At 43.8% G+C, this 22,103-nt stretch overlaps 1 pseudogene; it reads right to left on the bottom strand.

The window, feature by feature from the left end:
* The window catches only part of LOC149441888 (sodium channel protein type 8 subunit alpha-like), a 50,204-nt pseudogene extending 28,750 nt beyond the window's left edge, over positions 1-21,454 (bottom strand).
* Between the last annotated feature and the right edge of the window lie 649 nt (positions 21,455-22,103).

A 22,103-nucleotide genomic window follows, 5' to 3' on the forward strand; every position in this document is an offset into this window, starting at 1 on the left:
CATTGATGAGATGGACAACACGTGTCAAATATTTAAAAAAATTGCTATTCCATCGGTCTGGAACTGGTCGACTATAAATAAAGTTTAAATTCATGTGACAGTCGTCCAGCGACGTATAAATAATTTAAAAACCCCAATTCATGAGGGGCCCGACCAGCAGAGTATAAGTCATTAAAAATGTGCAAAACGTGAGTCGGCCGACCAGCAGCCTCTCAATAAAATATATATACAAATGTACGGATCAGGTGGAGGTCTTCTATTTGTCCCTAATAACATGTTTGGGGCATGATTCATGGCGGATTTAGTCAGTTGTGTCAGGAACTGGTGGTTTGAAATCCAGACTAATCCACGCCTGATTCATTTTCACAAACGTGAGTCTCTCCACACTTTGGGTGGACAGTCGTGTCCTCCGGAGTTACAATACCTCCTGCCGCACTAAACACGCGCTCCGATGCCACGCTACTGGCCGGGCATGACAGCCTTTCAAGGGCAAATTCAGCTAGTTGGGGCCAAAGGTCAAGTTTCGTTGCCCAGTAGTCAAGGGGATTGTCTACCTCGGTTGGCAGGGTGCTGTCCAAGTAGGCCCAAGCCTGTTTGAGGTCCTGCTCCAGGTCCACCTGATGCTGCTGCTGCTGCGGCTGGTTAGTAGTTTCCTCACTGCGCTGGTGAAGAAAGCTACTCATCATCGACTGCAGACTGAGGCAGCCGCTGCTGGTGGAGCTGCCACTGCTCCTACCACCCCACCCCTCCCCTGCTGCCATGGCAGCGGAACGCGAGCGCACAGGGCCCACAGTGTCTGAGGATGGACGTTGGCGCACAAAGGCAGAGACCAACTGACTACATAGGTGGTTTTTATAGTACTTTATTTTGGCCTCCCTCTCAGCAGGTGTGAGAGAGGCCACCATTTTTGAACGGTAGCGAGGGTCCAACAAGGTGGACAGCCAAAAGTCATCCCTCTGTCTGATGGTTTATTATTCGGCTGTCGCTACGCAAGCAAGCGAGCATGCTATGGGCCATTTGTGCCAAGGAATGCGAGGGACTCCCTGCCTCCATCTCCACAGCATACTGCCACGGTGCGTCTGGGTCCTCTGTCTCCTCTTCCTCCTCCTTCACCAGATGCTCCTGCTCCTCCACTCCTGTCCGCTGAGTGGAAAAACCACCCATTTCACTCAATAATTCCTGAGCACCAATGTCTTCCTCTACCTCCTCCTCTTCTTCCTGTCCTGCCCCCACAGGGGTCATGTGGCGTTGAGATCTGTGCGCCACGTCTACCGCACCCTGACCAGCCATTGTTAACAGCATTTGTTCCAGGACGTGCAACAGAGGAATGACGTCGTTCATCCCATAGTCCTGCCGACTCACGAATAGCGTGGCCTCCTCAAAGGGCCTGAGCAAGCGGCAGGTGTCACGCATGAGCTGCCAATGGCTGACATCTAAGTTACACAGGGGAGTACCTTTATCCGCTTGTAACATCAGGAAATCGGTGATGGCCTTTCGCTGTTCGTAAAGGCGGTCTAACATATGTAGGGTTGAATTCCACCTTGTTGCAACGTTGCAGATCAGGCGATGCTGTGGAATTCCATTCTGCCGCTGCAGCTCAAGGAGGGTGTGCTTTGCGGTGTAGGAATGGCTGAAATGCATGCAAAGTTTACGTGACATTTTAAGGATGTCTTGCAGTGGGATGGTGGATTTTAGGAACCGCTTGACAACCAGATTGAACACGTGAGCCATGCATGGCGCATGGCACAACCTTCCTTGATGCAGAGCAGACACCATGTTCTTTCCGTTGTCGGTCAACATGGTTCCGATTTTCAGTTTGCGCGGAGACAGCCATCTGTCTATTTTTCTTTGTTCGTTACACTCAGAAGTTCCTCCCCTGTGTGACTACGTTCGCCAAGGCATACCAGGTGATATGCCGGTCGGGTAATGGGACTTGGCACGGGGGTGGCGGCTGAGGACATGGCGGAAGAAGAGGTGGTAGAGGCGGACATCTTTGCTGGACCAAGGACGTGCAAACGTGGAGGCAAAAGCAGCGTGACCTGTCCAAGTTGCTGGTGCGGCTGTGCCGGCACCACGTTCACCCAGTGGGCCGTAAATGACATGTACTGTCCCTGACCGTAGTTACAGCTCCACACGTCGGCGCTGCCGTGCACTTTGGCAGAGACCGACATGCTCAAAGACTGGCCCACCATCTCTTCTACATGCGAATGCAGGGCTGGCACTGCCTTTTTGGCGAAGAAATGCCGGCTTGGCACTCTCCACCGCGCCGCGGCACAAGCCATCATTTCTCGGAAAGGTGCTGAGTCCACCACTTGGAAAGGGAGGGACTGCAGCACCAGCAACTTGGACAGGAGGACGTTCAGCTTTTGCACCGTCGGGTGCGTGCCCGCAAACTGTTGTCTCTTGGAAACGGATTCCAAGAGACTGCTGACGGAATCCGTGAAGAGGAGTAGCAGGAGAAGGAGCATCTGAACGAGCGGAAGATGCCAACGAGCGACAACTCCCCTCAGCAGAGGTGTTGGAGCCTTGACTGGCTGATAGAGGGCGATTGACGTCGGGTGACGGAGCAAGTAACGGAGCGGGTGATGGAGCGGGGGCTGGGGCAGGCAGAACCGCCGTATCTTTATCACGGTTTTCCCAGGCCACCGAATGGCGACGCTGCATATGCTGACGCAACGCTGTAGTCCCAACATGGGCCCCCTGACCACGCTTGACTTTCTGGCCACATAGTCGACATACGGCTACGTTTACTTCCTCCGGGCAGCTTGACGAAAAATTGCCACACCGCCGAGTAGGAAACTTTGCCCCCGCTACTCCTCACTGGCTGACTGCTACTTCCTCCGTGCACACCGGCACCACTACTGGCCGTGGTGGTAGGCTGCAGTGGAGCTGGTGCTCTACTCCGTGGCCGTTTGGCTCCACTGACACTGCTGCGACCCTGCTGCCTCCTGGGCAACCCACCGACAGTTTTGCTCGCTGGCAAGCTGGCACCCTCTTCTCCTGATGATGCGGAAGCAATAGCCTGATGACGAGGCTGCCAAGTGCGATCAGCCTCATCATCCTCAATTAGGGTCTCCGCGTCACTACTAGCCCCCTCGGCTGCGTCTGGGTCAGGAGACAGACCTGTCTCTAGACCGGCTACCGAGCCACTCTCCTCGCCAGTACTTCTTCGCCTGGCTGCTGAAGAGGCGGATGTCTCCCCCCGTTCCTGACCGCCCTCTGTTAGCTCTTCCTCACTGTACAGTGGGGCTGAGCCCACAGCATGCGATACTTCGCTTGGTGAGGGAACAGAAAAGGACAGGGGCAGGTCGAGGACACGTGATTTCAGTGGGCTTGCTCCCGGGCCATGCCAACTAACGGTTGTGTCTGACGTACCCACCGACCGTTGGCTGTAGGTGTCAGAGGTGACCTGGGAAGAGGAAGACGACCGAGTCAACCAATCGATGACGGCAGGGTTGTCGATGGAGACACGACCGCTGGATGACACCGGGAGCACTGGCCTCTGGCTGCGACTAGTGCTGCCTCGACCCCTTCCTCTGCTGCCACGTCTGCTCGCTCCTGAAACATTGCCTCCTCTGCCACTCCTCTGCGTGTTGTCTGACATACTCTTTAATTCAATAAGCACCCCAAAAATAAAAACGGATTTAACTCTTTGAACGTACAATAGTGGTTGTGAAGCAGAAAGTCAGTTTATTTAGCACAATCGGTCAATTGCAGCTTGCCGTTGGCTGGAAACTGTACGTTTGTGTCACTGGAATGCACTAATCACCCAAAAAATATTACCGCCACCCGGCGTGTAAATGGATTTAACTCTTTGAACGTACAATAGTGGTTGTGAAGCAGAAAGTCAGTTTATTTTGCACAATCGGCAAACTGCAGCACCAACTGTGCACGACAGCCACCAAAAAAAAAAGGGTGTATGTCACTTTAAATTTTCGATTCTTTGATAGCTGTGTCCCTGAGTAACGATTCTGTGTCCCTGAGTAATGATTCTGTGTCCCTAAAGTCTCTGTGGCCCTAACTCTGTCCCTTAATACAGACAGGTCTGTCTCTCTTGAATGACCGGAGGCTAATGGAAAATTCTAAGATGGCCGCGATTTATAGCTCCACCATTACACAGTGCTGGCTGGCTGCTGATTGGCTAATGCGATCACATGTCATGAATGCATTATGGGTCAGCGCGCCTTGTCTGCGCGCCTTCCCAGAGATCCCCGCCCCGTCTTCTCTGTCCATTTTCTCCGTCGCCACACATGTCGCCGCCATTTTTGGGAAAATTCGATTCGTGCATCCGAAGTTTGCTAATCTTCGGATTCGTCGCGAATAGAATTTTTCCAAATCTTCGGAACGAATTCCACTTCGTCATGTTCGATTCGCTCATCTCTAATTACATGGATGGAACCCTTTATGGTTGGGGGGAAAAAAAGAGGAATTCATTTCTGGCTGGCTAACCACATTGGGTGCTATTCGATTCCTAAGGCCAGTCGTCTTCCGGAATATTTTTTCAGCTTTGGCAGGCAATACTTGACAGGACTGGATCAGTTTTTTATAATTCCCCTGATGGTCCATTTTTGTGTAGAGTAGGTTGTGATGAACGGGTTTGTCCATGTCTCAATATTTTTGAGCATGTCATCCCTGTTTATATTGGCCACCAAGTTTAAAGTGTTATCCAAGGTGGTTTCATCATAGCCCTTTTCCATAAACCTGTGTAAGGATCAGGGTCTGTGAATGGTATCAATTTGTGTGTCTGCAGTTTCTCCTGAACCTCAAACTGTCCTTTTGGGGATATTGGCCAACCATGAAGAGTGGTGGCAACGATCCACTGGTGTATATAGGTATTGCCATCAGTGTTCTTGAAATATGATTTGGTAATTTTTTTCCCATTGTGGTTGATTAAAGTTGAATCCAAAAAATTCCAAATAAATCCATTTAGTTTCTAGCATACACGGCCCTCCCTTTTTTTTTTTTTTTTTTTTTTTTTTTTTTTTTTTTAATGCCTCTCCAGTTCCCTTTTATTATCAATACCTTTTTTGAATTGCAGAGAATGCAGGTTCCTAATATGTTGATGGTAGTGCATAGATACTGAATGCTCTTTGTAGCCTTTTTTAATGTTAGCTAAATGCTCGCGTAGCCTATTTCTGAGCCTCCTGGTTGTTCTGCCCACATATTGCTTACTACACGAGCATTCCAACAGGTACACTACATAGAAGCAATTGCAAGTGATGGTAGATTATATGTCGTAAGATCTACCAGTAAAGTTGGAACAAAGTTTTTACGGGGTTTTTATGAACGCCATTAACGCACAGCATGCACCTATTGCATGGAAAGAAGCCCTTCCTATTAAATAAAAGAGGGTTGCTTCGAAGGATTAACTATGTTGGGGGCTAATTTTTCTTAGCGAGGGGCGCTTTGCGATATGTTTCTGGATAGTCCTGGTAAGAGGTTCCCTAACGCTGGGTCATTTTTTAAGATATTCCAGTTTTTCTTAATGATCCTTGCTACATCCCTAATATGGGGTTGAGAAATTTGGTAATAAGGACATCTCAGTCTGAACCCTACCCTTTGAGGTAAGGAGACTTGTTCTATCAATTAACACCAACCTTTATTAATTTCAGCTTCTAATACATTTGTGTCATAACCTTTTTCAATAAACCTTTGTTTAAGTATGTTGGATTGTAACAAATCTTCTTCTGGTTTATCGCAGTTTCTGCGGATACAAAGGAACTGACCCCTGGGTATATTAAGCCATCTAGGTAGATGGCAGCTATCCTTGGGGATAAAACTATTCCTGTCTGTAGTTTTTTGAAAAGTTTTTTTAGATGAAATTCCTGTGCCGTTATTGCAAAGGGTAAGATCAAGGAAATTTTTATTTCATGATAGTTTATACTGAAAAGTTTTTTTAATGTTCAGATTATTGTAGTTAAGGGTGGTGAAGAGATTTTGTAGTGTAAATTCATCTCCTTCCCAGAATAGCAGAATATCGTCAATTTAACGATGATAGAGTAGATGAGGCCAGTCCCTAGAATAAATCATATATCCTCTTCCCACCTCGCCATGAAAAGGTTTGCTAAGCTGGATGCGAATTTCGCACCCATGACAATGCCAGTAACTTGTAAATGGTTGTCAGGGATCCAGGTATGACCAGAGATGTGTGGACTGACACAGGGAAACGCAGGCTTCAAGTATGGTGTAAAAGTAATATAATTTAAGCTAACACAGTGCAAACCAAACCTTAAACTAGTCTCAATATGTGCAGGAACACAAGCGTAGTCAGGCAGGCCGGGTCGGTAACTATCGGGTAGACAAGGTACAAAGGAGTAGGCAGGAGAGAGGTCAGGAATAGCCAGGGTCGGTGCAGGCAGAGTCAGGATCAGGCAGGAAGCACAGGATGTGGGTACAGGGGCTCATGGGGAACAAACACCAAGGCCCTGACTGCAGGCCTGGCTCTGCTTAAATACACCACCTGCAATCCGCCTTAGGTGATGGCTTGATTGCAGGAGTGAGACCCTGGCTGCTGAAAGCACCCTCTGGTAGGAGCTGGTACTGCAGCCCACAGAGCAAGTGAGCCACAGCACCTCCAGTGGTGAGTCCATTCCCGACAATAGTATTTTATCGTTAAACCAAAAATTAGTTGTGCCTCATGGTGAAATCTAATGGTTCCAATATATATTGTCTTTGTAGTTGTGGTATATCAGCCTCATTCAAATAAAATTTCAGCAACACTGAGACTATCTGCATGTTTAATATTGCTATATAGCGCTGCTACATCGCTGTAACCAGAAAAGTGGGATTATGAAATTGAATGTCTTTAATATCCATCAAAACCTGTTTAGAGTCTCTAAGAAAAAATGGTGTGCTGCAGACTAACGGTTGGAGAAAGGAGTCTATATATTCTCCTATTCGGGAACACTGAGTCTATCCCACTAACTATCTTGCGGCGTGGAGATTTGACCGGATCCTTGTGAATTTTTGGCAAGCAATAAAAAAAATTGGTAGCCTAGGGACTGAGGGACATTGGTAATCCCTCCTTTCTTATTCAGGATACCGATGTCTGACCATTTTTTTTAATTAGCGCCTTCAAAGATTTCTTATAGGATATAAGGTGGTTCCTTTGTAATTCTGCGTCTGTGTCTTTTTTATCGTCTAAAATTTTTATGCACTTGTGACAAATCAGTTTTTTGTTCATGACGACCACACCTCCGCCCTTGTCAATGTCTAATTGACTTACAATCATGTCCCAGAGACTGTCATTGTTCGTTCTGGTCAGACTTTGCAAATGAGAAAATATTGGGTAGGAGGTTGCTCAAGCGCTGTTTGCTGTTGGATGATGGTTTGCTGGGCCGTGGAGATTGGTTGTTGGTTTTATCTTCCACATTGGTGATGTCCTTATCTCCTACCCGGTTAGAGATAATGCTCTCAAACCAATCAGTTTCTTAATTTTGGCCTGAGCAAACTCAGACTGATAGAAATTCACAAGCTCATATAGCATGCCTCAGTGCCATTGTTCACGCTGGTTTAAGTATTAGTTTTTGTGGTTTTTTTTGTTTTTTGTTCCCCTCTGGCTGCAAACTCCCCTTTTATGTTAGCTTGAATTAAGTGGCTAAATGCCAATGCAAAAATGCTAAAACAAACTCGTTTATAACGTGACTACACAGCTAATGCTACCAGCATTAACATGCCTCGTGTGAATGGATCCTTGGTGTACATAAAGTATTTGTAATATCTCTCAAGACATATGGTGAATTTGATTTTCATTGCATTGATATTGCTGTATTTTGCCTCTTTGCAATACACTGAATAGACTGTGTAAAAGCAAAACATTTGCTATGTAGTTGCTCTTTGATCCTTTTCTTGGGGGTGTCTGGTACGTTATCCACCAGTTTGTTTCTCAGGAAAAGAGCCCTTCTATATCCAAATTTGTGGGCTACTGTAAAGTGGTTGTAAACCCTTCCATATACCCATTGAAGTGACCGGCCTCAGGTGATCCACAGATGAAACAAATCCTCCTCCATACCTTGTAACCGTTTTATTTGCAGTATTCTCTTCTCTAATCTGCTCCAAGTCCAGAATGTATAAAGCTTGTTTGAGTGGTCTGCAAAAAGGGGGCGGAGAGCTTAGGTTAACCTCCTACAGAGCTCAGGAGAACTGACTGAAAGGAAGGGGAACGCACCCTGTGAAGAACCGTAACTTTTTTTGTGATAACATTTTTCCCTTTTCCATTCCGGTTTTATCCTCTTAAGTTACCTTCCTGTTTTACGTTTTTTTAAACGGTTTATCAGCTGTTGCGTAGACAGGCATTCTGCAGTTTGCTTGGGTAAAGGGGACTTGTAGCCTTTCACTTATCCAGATTTCATACTGTGCTGATTACTGCTGTATTGTACTGTAGAGTTTTGGGTGGGGAACCAGGTGGCAGACTGGTGGGGGTGGAGGGGGCAGGGATTACTGCCAGCATGTGCTGTATAAGTTGAGTTGTGTTCAATAAAGCGATTCATTCATTAACCCTACACGAAGTTCCCACTCGTGGTTTGGGATATCGGTGAAGGATTGTCTTTTGAGGATTGCCTTTCGTCAGTTCCTACTCTTCCCGGGAGTGTGAAGAACAGCAGGAATGCTTTGAAGACATTGGAGACGGTAGAAGACAGCGTGGTTGCACAGTGCACGGATTTTAGCTGGTAGTAGGTGAGCAAGGTCCTTTTACAGTGGAACTGTGAACCTATTCTTGAAGTGCTGAGCAGGAATGAAAGAAGCTGCCCAGGAATATACAGCGATATGTACTTTGATGAAAATCTAAATTGCAGCAGCATCAAAACTGCATTACAACCAGATGGTATGAACACTGTGCCACCCCAGTTTCCCCCCTACCCTCGGATTGTACAATTCCCAGAGTACATCCAACACGCCAGTCTCCTAATTAGGTCATAAAAAGGGGTGTTTGTATGGTTTCCACCTCCGCTACAATATTGAGGCATGCTAGGTTATCTCATGATCTGGAAGAAGACATGAGGCAACACTTAGAGAAACTCTACAATGGACATCTTGCATTCTTTGTCACACTACTGTAATCCTTGTTCTTTGGAAGCATGTCTGCTTTTCATAGCAGGTGAACATGCTCTACAATGTCCATAGCGGAGCACCTCTTGGGAGCATTGAGGATAAATATGTTCCAGAACATCTGCCCGACTTAAAAAATTTTCTCCATCTACCTGGTGCCAAGGTGAGATCCTATTTTATCTGCCACCAAGCAAAGTCTATATACATTTGCTTGTGATCTTCTGCTCCTTTCCAAGGGAAGAACCCAGTACTAGCAGTGTACACCATGACACCAAAGGCCCAAACATCAATACTTTGGGGCAGCAAAATTGTTCACCTCATTTTAGGTTACACTGATCAGTTGTGAATGGAATGAATCAAGACATAGATGGTGCTTGAGTACCTTGTGGCATTCTGAGTCCAAAATCTGCCAATTTGATCACATTGCATTCAAAGTCCTTTTTTGGTAGAATATTGTTGAGATGAATGTGCCGATTGACCATTCCTTTGCTATGCATGAAGTACAATGCACTTGCTATCTGAACACTTAATTTAATCCAACCTGTGAAAAAAAACAATGAGGAAGATATACTAAAACTGAAGCACTTTGATTCTGGTGCAGCCTTGCATAGCAACCAATCAGCTTCTTACTTCAGCTTGTTCAAATAAGCTTTGATAATAAAAGCTGGAAGTTGATTGGTTATTATGCACAACTGCACTAGATTCTGCATGCACCAGTGTTTGGTATATCCCCCCCAGTGACAAGACATTAATATGGTACTCGACATATGGAAAAAAAAAGCATGATTACTGCTGAATAAAGTAGGACGATTGTTCAAGGATAAAAACAAAGTAAGTGAGCGCCTTCCAGTCTATCAATTCCCAGATTACAGCAGCTGTACACAAAAGGCACCATATAAGACCTCTAAAACAGATAAAAAACAAATGTGCAGCGCTGTTAAAACCAGTAAATACATATATAAACATGTAAGAGTGCACACAAATATATAAAGTGACACTGTGCATCTATGTATGTGCCACTAGAATATGTGGCCAATATAAACGTGAAAGGAAAACACTGTCTAAAAAATGTCCAGAGTGCAGGCGTGAACGAGATCTCAAATGATCTTCTGGTATCTAAAAGACACACCTTGTGGATAAGGTGAGACAAAGTGTAGATTGCGCACTCACCAGATACGCAACCTTTTTTGCACACTTGTATGATATAATAAGGACATCAGACTTCAGACATCTCATCAAAAAGGTCTGGTCAGATCTGGTCAATGCCTCCTTCGCTATCCCACGGTTTGCACTTAGCCTTCCCAAATGGTAACCACTCTGCGGATGTACCTGGCTCCCACAGGAGCTCAGAAAGAAACAGAGGAGGCCAGTAGTGCAATATTGCCTTTTTTAGGATGTTTATTCCACACAATGGGTATGTATACAGCAAGAAAGCAAATAAAATAGATTTACTGACCGATTGCAAGCTGCCGCCGGGACCCCTTTGTGGTGCTGGCGGTAAGGCGTCAAAACAGCTACAGCCCGACCCTGGCGTGTTTCGAGCAAGTGCTTAGTCATAGGGTGTCCTGGCCATTGTTCAAGGAGAACTCTCAGCATACAGAATGGGAGTTGCCATAGATGGCACAAGATATCTAACGTAACCATCTTAATTATTGTACCCCGGCTTCCAACGGAGCAAGTCACACACCTAAAACAAGCTGCTTTCCCTATGTCCCACCAACTCCATGTACCCGGTGAACATTTTATAAAACCTCAAAGTAAAAACACGGGACAGTGAGCATAACTCTAACTTAAATATTCATTGTTTGATGGCCGCTGAGGCTGATAGACATTCCATCAAGAAGTTGTCCATTGGAGTCGTGTCTTTACTCAGCATTTTCACAGCCACTAACTGATCTCTGAGACAAAGAGAAATGAGTATCATAAACTCCATGTTACAACTTGGTAAAAGCCTTCTGAAGTTTGCTGAAAGCTTATGTAACTAATACTAAAGATTTATGATCGCTCAAACTGTCATTAAGGGGGGCATAAAGAACACGGCTCAAAGCAAGGCTATGTCTTCCTGTATACGACACTCAGGATAACATTCACAGCTACAATTAAACTCTCCCTGTTTACAGAAGGCCCAAGGCCTCATGCACACTGCAACTCTTCTAAATCTGTGTTTAAGCGTGTTTAGATGCTTTTACCTACCTGCCCTGTGGTTTGTTTTTAGTGGTCCCCCCCCCCCCCCGATCGATCTATAAATGCCTGAAAATGCCTATATGTGCACGGACACATCAGCTAACATGGAAGGGCATCTAAAGGCAGAAAATTAAGCCGGCTGCCCTGAAAAGTGGCGTTTCTGATGCCTAGTGTGCGTGAGGTTATCCTGCTGATTTGTATGCTGCTGAGCTATTCTGTTGATTCTCAGGTCCTGGATATCACGCTCCTGTCTCATCAGGCCTATTATACCTAAATAGTTTCCATTTCTTGGTGACCCAATAATTTGATTCTCTGCAAAATGGTGAATCACAGAAACTGTTAATACATTTCTGCCAGCACTCCTGTTCTGAGTGATATTCAAGTAAGAATCTTTACTCCTATGGTGCATCAAATATCTCCTCAGGCATTTCTCATGTTTTTTGTTTCTGTTTTTTCATGTTCTGCTACAGCTTTAAGTCCTGTGCTTCCAGTCATTAATAAGAGGCCATTTCAAAATGTGCTGCGTTTTCAAAAATATCAGAAGTGTTATTTCTATGTCCCGGGTCATAGAATGCTAGAGTCAAAATGTACAGAAGGCAGGACTTTTGAGAAACCACAAATATCAGGTGTTTTCAAACTTTTTTTAAATAAAGGGCTAGTTTACTGTTCAGACGTCAAAGGGGGCTGGACTGGCCATTGAGAGAAGAAAATGTCCCAGCATCAATTGGAGTAAACATTTTGCTTATCTTTGGTGTCAGTGAAAGGAATTGGGCCCCATTTGTTAGTCATCGGGAGGAATTGGGCCCCATTTGTCATCGGGAGGAATTGGGCCCCATTTGTTAGTCATTGGGAGGAATTGGGCCCCATTTGTTAGTCATTGGGAGGAATTGGGCCCCATTTGTTAGTCATTGGGAGGAATTGGGCCCCATTTGTTAGTCATCGGGAGGAATTGTGCTCCATTTGTTTGTCATCGGGAGGAATTGGGCCCCATTGTTTGTCATTGGGAGGACCTGTCACTAGTGTCAGTGAATGAAATGGTGCCCAAAGGGCCAGATAAAAGCAAGCAAAAGGCCACATCCGGCCCCTGAGCCACCGTTTGCAAACTTGTTTTAATCCAACAGTTTGGAAATCCACAAACTACATTTCTATCACCCACTAAACTGGAGCACTAATATGTACAAAATATAGATATGAGGGAAAGACACCTCCCAATAGCAAAACTTTTATAAACCCCTATAGTGTGTTTGACCGATATTGTCTGCTCAATGTATTTCCTGAATTTTGAACATTCTGCTCCATCAGGGGCTTAGGTTTCCTTTTCTCTGTTAGATATTTGGACATTTTAATTTTTGATTTGCTTATTGTGAAACAATACATCTCCCTCACCTAAAACTACACATCCGAGGGTGTCAGGGACTCCCTGTAGGTGTAGGATGAGATACAGTAAATGCAGAGAAAGGAGAGGAAAATCACCACCTTGACATAATACATAGAGGACCTCCAAGTTTTCTGGACTTGTATAATCCTTCTTTTACAAGTAACCTTGACATTCTGAGGGAAAATAAAAAGGCCACCAAGTAAATAGCACTGAAACTATTAAAATATCATGTATAAATTGCATTTACCTTTTATTATATTAGACATTGAAAACTTTTTTTTTTTTTTCTTTTTTTCCCCTTTTACTCCATGCTGGATTAAATTTGAGCAAAACTGCCTCCTCTGTGTGCGGTCAGAGGCCTTAGATCAGATCAGTCACACTCCTTACCATCATAGATTCAGCTGATTCCTCTTGTGGAATGTCGTCATCAGGAAGACTTCTTTTTTTTTTTTTTTTTTTTTTTTTTTTTTTTTCTGCTGGAACTGGAGGAATGGGTGAAGGAGTAGATGTGAAAGAGATTATGAATTTGAGGAATCGGTACTAATGGTTATGACATGGAATTTGATTTCAGCCAAGATGTTAGCTTTGGAAGCTTGCTGACTTTCTCCTTCTCCACAGCTTTTTTTTGTTTTTTTAAACCTTTAATTTCTGCTCCAGTTATTAACCTAAAAAAATCTACAAATAGCATAGCATTCGAAAATCTTGTGTGCACATCCAGAAATATATATATTTTCTAAGACATTTTTGGTAACACAAATAGAACCCTAATATTAAAATAATGAAATAAGGGAAGGTACAGACCTGTTAATGTCAGTCCTGGGTCATGGACCAGTAACATTCCTGATCCAAAATCAGCTTTTATTGTCTCTTCTCTGTACAATCGGGATAATCAGTGACCTTCTGTTATCCTTTAAAGTTTTCAGGACTTTATTCTGTGCAGATCCCAGGTTACAATCTAGATAATCCAGGTAATCATTCTTGGGACAGCCGGATCCTGTAACTGGTGATGTTGGATATGAGAACCAGATCTGAAGACATTTGGACTATGACCAAACATTGGGGGGGGGGGGGGGGGGACAGACCTTATTTTGTATGAAAAAAAAAAAAAAAATTTATGCTTCAAACCCCCCCCCCCCTTCCCTGACCTGAGACTAGCATAGAGATGAGTAGCTCCAGCACTTCTAACATTTAAAGCATTCATGTTCCAGGACTATAACCAACATTAATACCTCCTCTGCACTGGGCGCACATCTCCACGAGAGACTCCATTGCTACTTTTGAGCTACAACAAAATGGCCACACTCTCGTCTGTTGGGAACATTTTTCCCCTCTCACACATCAGATTACTGCTCATTTTTTATTGGTTTTGGCTCCATACTAAAATGTGTCGCTCCTCTCACTGTCTGGCCTCCTGAAGATTTTCCAGGTAGATTAGATGAGATTTATTGTCATTGTGAATAAAGTCCAATTACAGAGAATTAACTCCCACACATTTTAAAATCAATACTTGACTCACATTCATGAATACTTGCATAATAACTAAACATCTGATTTTATAATGGCAATATCCAATTGTCCCCAACTATAGGCTAAATAGTTAAAATCCCATTCACTGCCTTTATTGTCTGTGGGAAAAAATGCCATCCCTGTATCTCCTCGTGGCCTTGATATTTCTAGAACGTCTACCAGAAGGCAGCACTTGAACTGATAACCGGGATGGAATGAAGGACTCCTGATCCTCTCCACTTTGCCCAGGCAGTGGAAATCATACATTTTTTTCTAAAGATGCAAGTTACATAGTCCAGGACTTTTTTTTTTTTTTTTTTCATTTAAGCAATCCACTGAACTGGCCAGAATTAACTTTTTGAGGGAGTCTATTCCACATTTTCACAGCTCACTGTGAAGAAACCTTTCCGTGTTTTTTGTAGATTAATGTCTGGAGGAAAATACATGAAAATAGCGCCCCCATATTGTCTGTGATGACCTCAGGGTGAATAACTCTACACCGAGTTCACTATATGAACCACTGATTTATTTATACATGGAGATCATATCCCCCCTTATGTATTATACATGGAGATCCTATCCCCCCCTTATGTATTATACATGGAGATCCTATCCCCCCCTTATGTATTATACATGGAGATCCTATCCCCCCCTTATGTATTATACATGGAGATCCTATCCCCCCCTTATGTATTATACATGGAGATCCTATCCCCCCCCTTATGTATTATACATGGAGATCATATCCCCCCCCTTATGTATTATACATGGAGATCATATCCCCCCCCTTATGTATTATACATGGAGATCATATCCCCCCCCCCTTATGGATTATAAGACCATACATTTCAGTACAGAAGGAATAGGAGGGCTTGGCTCGTGGCGCTTATTTACAATCAGTCCTGTGTTCTCTCCTCTTCTCCAGAAACCTCTCCTTGTTCCTTTCCAATCAGTCCTGTCATCTCCAGAACCATGTTCTTCTATGACGTCATTATTGGTACCAGGATCTGTGAGGTCACAGTCATCATTAGCGCATATGATGGGACTTTCCGTAGGAGATGCTGGCAAAGATAAAACTTGATGCAGCACAAGGCGATGAGCAGAACGACCTTCATTCTGATGGCAAGCTGGAAGTTTAGGTAAGAAGTATGGAGATCATATCCCCCCCTTATGTATTATACATGGTGATCGCACCCCCCCTTATGGATTATACATGGAGATCATATCCCCCCCCTTATGTATTATACATGGAGATCATATCCCCCCCTTATGTATTATACATGGAGATCATATCCCCCCCCTTATGTATTATACATGGGGATCGCATTCCCCCCCCCTTATGTATTATACATGGGGATCGCATTCCCCCCCCCCCCAATGTATTATACATGGGGATCGCATTCCCCCCCCCCCAATGTATTATACATGGGGATCGCATTCCCCCCCCCTTATGTATTATACATGGGGATCGCATTCCCCCCCCCCAATGTATTATACATGGGGATCGCATTCCCCCCCCCCTTATGTATTATACATGGGGATCGCATTCCCCCCCCCCCTTATGTATTATACATGGGGATCGCATTCCCCCCCCCCCCTTATGTATTATACATGGGGATCGCATTCCCCCCCCCCCTTATGTATTATACATGGGGATCGCATTCCCCCCCCCCCCCCTTATGTATTATAAGACCATACATTTCAGTACAGAAGGAATAGGAGGGTTTGGCTCGTGGCGCTTATTTACAATCAGTCTCGTGTTCTCTCCTCTTCTCCAGAAACCTCTCCTTGTTCCTTTGCAATCAGTCCTGTCATCTCCAGAACCATGTTCTTCTATGACGTCATTATTGGTACCGGGATCTGTGAGGTCACAGTCATCATTAGCGCATATGATGGGACTTTCCGTAGGAGATGCTGGCAAATATAAAACTTGATGCAGCACAAGGCGATGAGCAGAACGACCTTCATTCTGATGGCAAGCTGGAAGTTTAGGTAAGAAGTATGGAGATCATATTTCCCCCCTTATGTATTATACATGGAGATCATACCCCCCCTTATGTATTATACATGGAGATCATATCCCCCCTTATGGATTATACATGGAGATCATATCCCCCCCTTATGTATTATACATGGTGATGATATCCCCCCTTATGTATTATACATGGAGATCATATCCCCCCTTATGTATTATACATGGAGATCATATCCCCCCTTATGTATTATACATGGTGATCATATCCCCCCTTATGTATTATACATGGTGATCATATCCCCCCTTATGTATTATACATGTAGATCATATCCCCCCTTATGTATTATACATGTAGATCATATCCCCCCTTATGTATTATACATGTAGATCATATCCCCCCTTATGTATTATACATGTAGATCATATCCCCCCTTATGTATTATACATGTAGATCATATCCCCCCTTATGTATTATACATGTAGATCATATCCCCCCTTATGTATTATACATGGAGATCATATCCCCCTTATGTATTATACATGGTGATCATATCCCCCCTTATGTATTATACATGGAGATCATATCCCCCCCTTATGGATTATACATGGAGATCATATCCCCCCTTATGGATTATACATGGAGATCATATCCCCCCTTATGGATTATACATGGAGATCATATCCCCCCCCCCTTATGGATTATACATGGAGATCATATCCCCCCCCCCCTTATGGATTATACATGGAGATCATATCCCCCCCCCTTATGGATTATACATGGAGATCATATCCCCCCCCTTATGGATTATACATGGAGATCATATCCCCCCCCCTTATGGATTATACATGGAGATCATATCCCCCCCCTTATGGATTATACATGGAGATCATATCCCCCCCCCCCTTATGGATTATACATGGTGATCATATCCCCCCCCTTATGGATTATACATGGTGATCATATCCCCCCCCCTTATGGATTATACATGGTGATCATATCCCCCCCCCCCCCCATGGATTATACATGGTGATCATATCCCCCCCCCCCCCCATGGATTATACATGGTGATCATATCCCCCCCCCTTCCCATGGATTATACATGGTGATCATATCCCCCCCCTTCCCATGGATTATACATGGTGATCATATCCCCCCCCTTCCCATGGATTATACATGGTGATCATATCCCCCCCCTTCCCATGGATTATACATGGTGATCATATCCCCCCCCCCCCTTATGGATTGTACATGGGAATCATATCCCCTCTTATGTGTTGTACATGGAGATCATATCCCCTCTTATGTGTTGTACATGGAGATCATATCCCCTCTTATGTGTTATACATGGAGATCGCATCCCCCTTATGTGTTATACATGGAGATCGCATCCCCCTTAATCTCCTGTTTTCGAGATGATAAATGAAGTTTCGCTAATCATTCCTCATAGCTGACCTCCTCCATGCCTCTTATCAGTTTGGTTGCCCTTCTCTGTACTTTCTCCAGTTCCCCAATGTTCTTTTTGTGAATTGGTGCCCAAAACTTTACTGCTTATTCGAGATGAGGTCTTACTAATTTGTACTGGGGGGGGGGGAATGATACCTCACACTCTGGAGTCTATACATCTCCTAATACAAGAGAGGATTGTGCAAGCTTTAGAACTGCAGCTTGGCATTGCACTTGGAGGTAAAAAGATTCAGCCAAAGGCCAATGTGTTTTTAGAGTCCCTATTATTGATCAGGTAGAGTGCTAGTTTCCATCTGTAAGATTATTATGGAGTGATCATGTACCTGGTAGCAGAGCCTGATAGGAGGAAAGCCACTCATACACGTCTGACTTGGGGCCTCTGGTAGTGTAAAGAGAAGGCTCAGGAGTACAGAGTGGCACAAGTGTTTGCAAGTCTTGCTAGCAGCAGAGCAGGTGTCCATGCTGGAGCCTTCTGTAAGGCAGGAAGCTAGGCAGCAGACTGAAACAGACTGGTGATGGCAACAGCAGTTGCTGGCAGCAGCCTGTAGATAGACTGGAACAGGGGGGTGGTAATTGGGTATCGGCAACAGAGCACACAAAGTAGAAGAGACGGACAGGCCAGATCGGGTTTAGGGGAAAAGGCAGACGTGTGATCAAGATACAAGCCAGATCTGGAACTGATCAGTGAAGTAAAGGCCAATGGAGCAGACAGGAGAGGAGGTCAGTGGACAGTCGGGACAAGCCGGGTTAGCAACTGGCATTGGGATACAGGATCACAGGACGATGAAGATAAAGTAGCACTGAACATGAGTACTGGCTCAGTTTAAATAGCCCGTTTTGGTGCCACAATCTGCCAGGGGTGCACATGAGCACGCTGCGGCGCACAAGTATCAGCACTTGCCTGATCTACTTCTACAAGAAGGAATGTGGATTATCCTGTGAAGATGCACAAGTCCACCCAGAGGAGCCGTCTTGTCCCTGCATGGCCATCCTGACAGGGACCTAAAATGCCTGTAAGCCTCATGCCCCAGATGCTGAAATGGACTGGAACAAAGGTTTGAAGTGTTTTCTATTGATAGAATGTATTAACTGTCATTGGACCATATTGTTTCTCTTCACTAAGAGTACTGAATGGGGATTCTACTCTACAGTTCCTTTTTTAGAGTAAGTCTACAGTTAGTGACCTCTTGAAAAAGTCTGTCTTGCAGATCACATTTCTCTGAACATACATAAATATTTGTGGAGGATATCGATATGGTGGTTAGATTAATTCAGACTTTTTTTTTTTTTTTTTTTCGGTCATACTTTTCCAAATCCACCTTCTTTCCTAGTTCCTTCACAAGGAGTATGTACTGCTGTAGTGCTTGGGAAAATGAGACCATTATATCCAGAGGATGTTCCACATCATGAGCCATGGAGGCCATAGTGTCCTGGAGAGAAGAAAAAAACAAACATTACAATATTTGGCAGACAAATCTCTAAAGAGAAACTATAGACCTTTTATCAAATATGAATTCCGTTACCCTCAGTTATATAGCTAGAAATCTGAAATGCTCACTAGACCTTCACATCTACATGTACATGACTCGGGAACAAGGTTTGGACACTATAGACTTTGAACACCACAGAAATGTATGGAGCTCAGTTATAATAATCTAAGGCTCCATGTACACGGGACACTTCTGAACGATGGAAACTGACTGCTGGAAAACGTAGGGTAAAAAAACTAGTTTTAGCTGCGTTTGCATACCGCGTTTATGAACATTTGTGTTAAGAAGTGTTTTTTAAAGAGAACCTCAGGAGACATTCCAAAATGCCCAGAATGCACTGAAACTGTAAAAATAACTATTTTAGACATTTCGAGAGAGCAATATTTTAACATGGGCTGTCCTTCTTCTTCTTCTTCTTTTTTCTTTTTTTTTTTTTTTTTTATGTTTTAGATGTGTTCCAGTTTATTTCTGTGCAGAAATTATTGCAGCAATGTCTAACATTTTTTCTTTCCTGCGGAACCTCAAAGTTTGGTTTACCGGGTCCGTTTGAGTAGCGGGAAAACACTTTGCGTGCATATTTCATGATGAAAAAAGGCTCTGGACAGCATCTGGAAATGGAGGAGTTGAGAATTTTCCAAAGGCTTATAAACACTGTTGGCCGCATTTACACTCATTTGGCGTTTGAAACGCTGATAAATCTACTCCTGAATGCAGGTTTGGTGCATTCAAAAAAACTACTGTAAACTCAACTGCCTGTAAATGACGATGTGTACACGGACACATAGGAAAACATTAGGGAGGGTTCAGGGGCTGCTGAAAAAATGCAGAAAAGCTCCTAAACTTGCATTTATCAGCTGTAGTGTACATGGAACCCAAGTATGCAAAACCTGCAATCTATAAACAAGAAAATTATCAACAAATGGAAAAGCGAAGACACATAGCAATACACAAATAAGTGCCGGGATATATCCAACAGTTACCAGTTCATTTGTGGTGGTGGTGGGGGGGGGGCTCTCAGTAGCTGGTGATGAAGACTCATTTTGATCAATAGTCTTTGGGTAAGAAAATGTAATTTTAAAGGATAAGTTCACCTTTTGGACAAAACTAAAGCTAATTCTTTTGCAGGTAAAATCTGCTTTTATTTTGTCTACAGGAACCTGGGAAGCATTGCCCCGGCTATCAGTAGATCAGTGATGCCATGCAAGTCTTCATGGAAAACTGTGAATGATGTGAATTTGTGGCTGGAGCCCCACATAGCTGCTCTGTTTTCAAATTTGACAGTACGGGGAGAAATTTCCTTGTACTAGGGGCCGAGGGGCTTGCGGTGGCTGGAACATGCTACTTGTGCTATATTAAAAACGGGTTTAACATGAAACATGTTCCCAAAGGTGAACGTCTCCTTTTTAAGCATTGGCCAGTATTGATGGAAAGGCATATCTGCTGCCAGAACCATCTTGGTGATACTTCCATGAAAAGACTAAACATACCAGAAGGATGAACTACAAGAAATACTCTGCCAACCAGCTATGCCGACTTTCCAGTTTCATTATATAAAGTCAGGAGGATGAACACAGCTCAGCCGGCTAAGATGTGTAATTTTTAATCAGATCTATAATTTAAAATATAGAAAATGGTTGCCTTACCTTTTTTGTATCAAATACAAGACGGCAGAGGCCATGGTGAAGGCCATCAGAAGGATATCCGTAACACTTCCATAAAACGGTCCCAGAATGAACCACAATAACCATGAATGATGTATTAATATCCAAATCTCAATAGTCACATCCTTTTTCAGGCACTTTTTTTTTTTTTTTTTTTTTTTTTTTTTTTTTTTTTTAAATCAAATATTTTCAATGCATTTTTCCTGCTCAATGTCATCTTTATGTTCTCAGGAAGACCTCATAGCATCACTGACAGATTTTGTAATTCCTATTATTGTATTTGTTGTGGTATGTTGTGTGGTCCATATGGCTTTACCTCATTTAACACACAAACCCAATGTAATACTTTTTTCCCATAAGCCACCCAGAGGGCATTTGATCATTCTCAAACTTCTGAAAGAGCCCACTGCGGTGAAGGATGGAGGTGTGGTAACATGATTCTGGGAAACCTGGTTTTTGCTCTTTTATGTGCTGACTGGCGTCGCACACTAATTGAACATTGAGTGAGTGGTACTTTTTGTGCTTCCTGAAGCTCACTTCCTTGTGCCTAGGGGGCCAGATTGCAATATGGATGCAATCAATTGAACCAACAATATTTGGGAAGTGAGCACCCCAGTAGAAATCCACCTTTACTGTCCTCTACTCTACAGCATATTATGAAAAGTGGATATATTGTGGCACAAGGTGAATGGTATTAATGACCTGCTCATAATCCTTCTCATAAAACTGGAAGTCTGCTTCTGCCATTATGGCTCAATAAATATTTGCATGTGGTGCCATTAGCGAATGAGCACCTAATCTGCCATAAAAGCCCAACAGATAAAGTTGCCAGTCTGTTTAGTGAGCTATCAGTGACTGTCCTGTTTAGTGTACTGGATTGTGATCTTGTGCTTCTGATATCTCGGTTTACATTTCTTGCCCCTCTTGGTAAGACCAACATCTTCATGTTGCTTTATATCTGCAATAAGAGGCTGAGATAAAATCCAAAACTCTCACAGCAAATACTTGTTTTTGTTTCACAGTTTATAAAATTTAGCGGAGACCCCTTTCTATCTTCTTGAAAAGGCCACCTCCTTCAAAATTTTGCTTGTCCATCTCTCCTCTGTTTCCTAACAGTCCTCTGCTTCTACTTCCCAAGTTCACCCCACCACTTCTATCCAGTCCAACATTCCTTCACATCTGTCTTTCCAACTCCAACCTAAAGCTCCAGCCTCTAGGCAGCCCAACATCCTTTCCTATGCCCCACCTTCACATTCCTGAGCCCAGCCCCCTTAAGCAGCCCAACATCCCTTTCTACGCCCCACCTTCATGTTCCTTTTTTTACAGCTCCAACATCCCTTCCCATGCTACACCTTTCCATACCTGCTATAGGAAAAGACAATAGCTTCCTGCATGT

Source organism: Staurois parvus, unplaced genomic scaffold (genome assembly GCF_062004578.1).
Source record: "Staurois parvus isolate SC_StPar_1 unplaced genomic scaffold, SC_StPar_1.0 ptg000938l, whole genome shotgun sequence".
NCBI lineage: Eukaryota > Metazoa > Chordata > Amphibia > Anura > Ranidae > Staurois > Staurois parvus.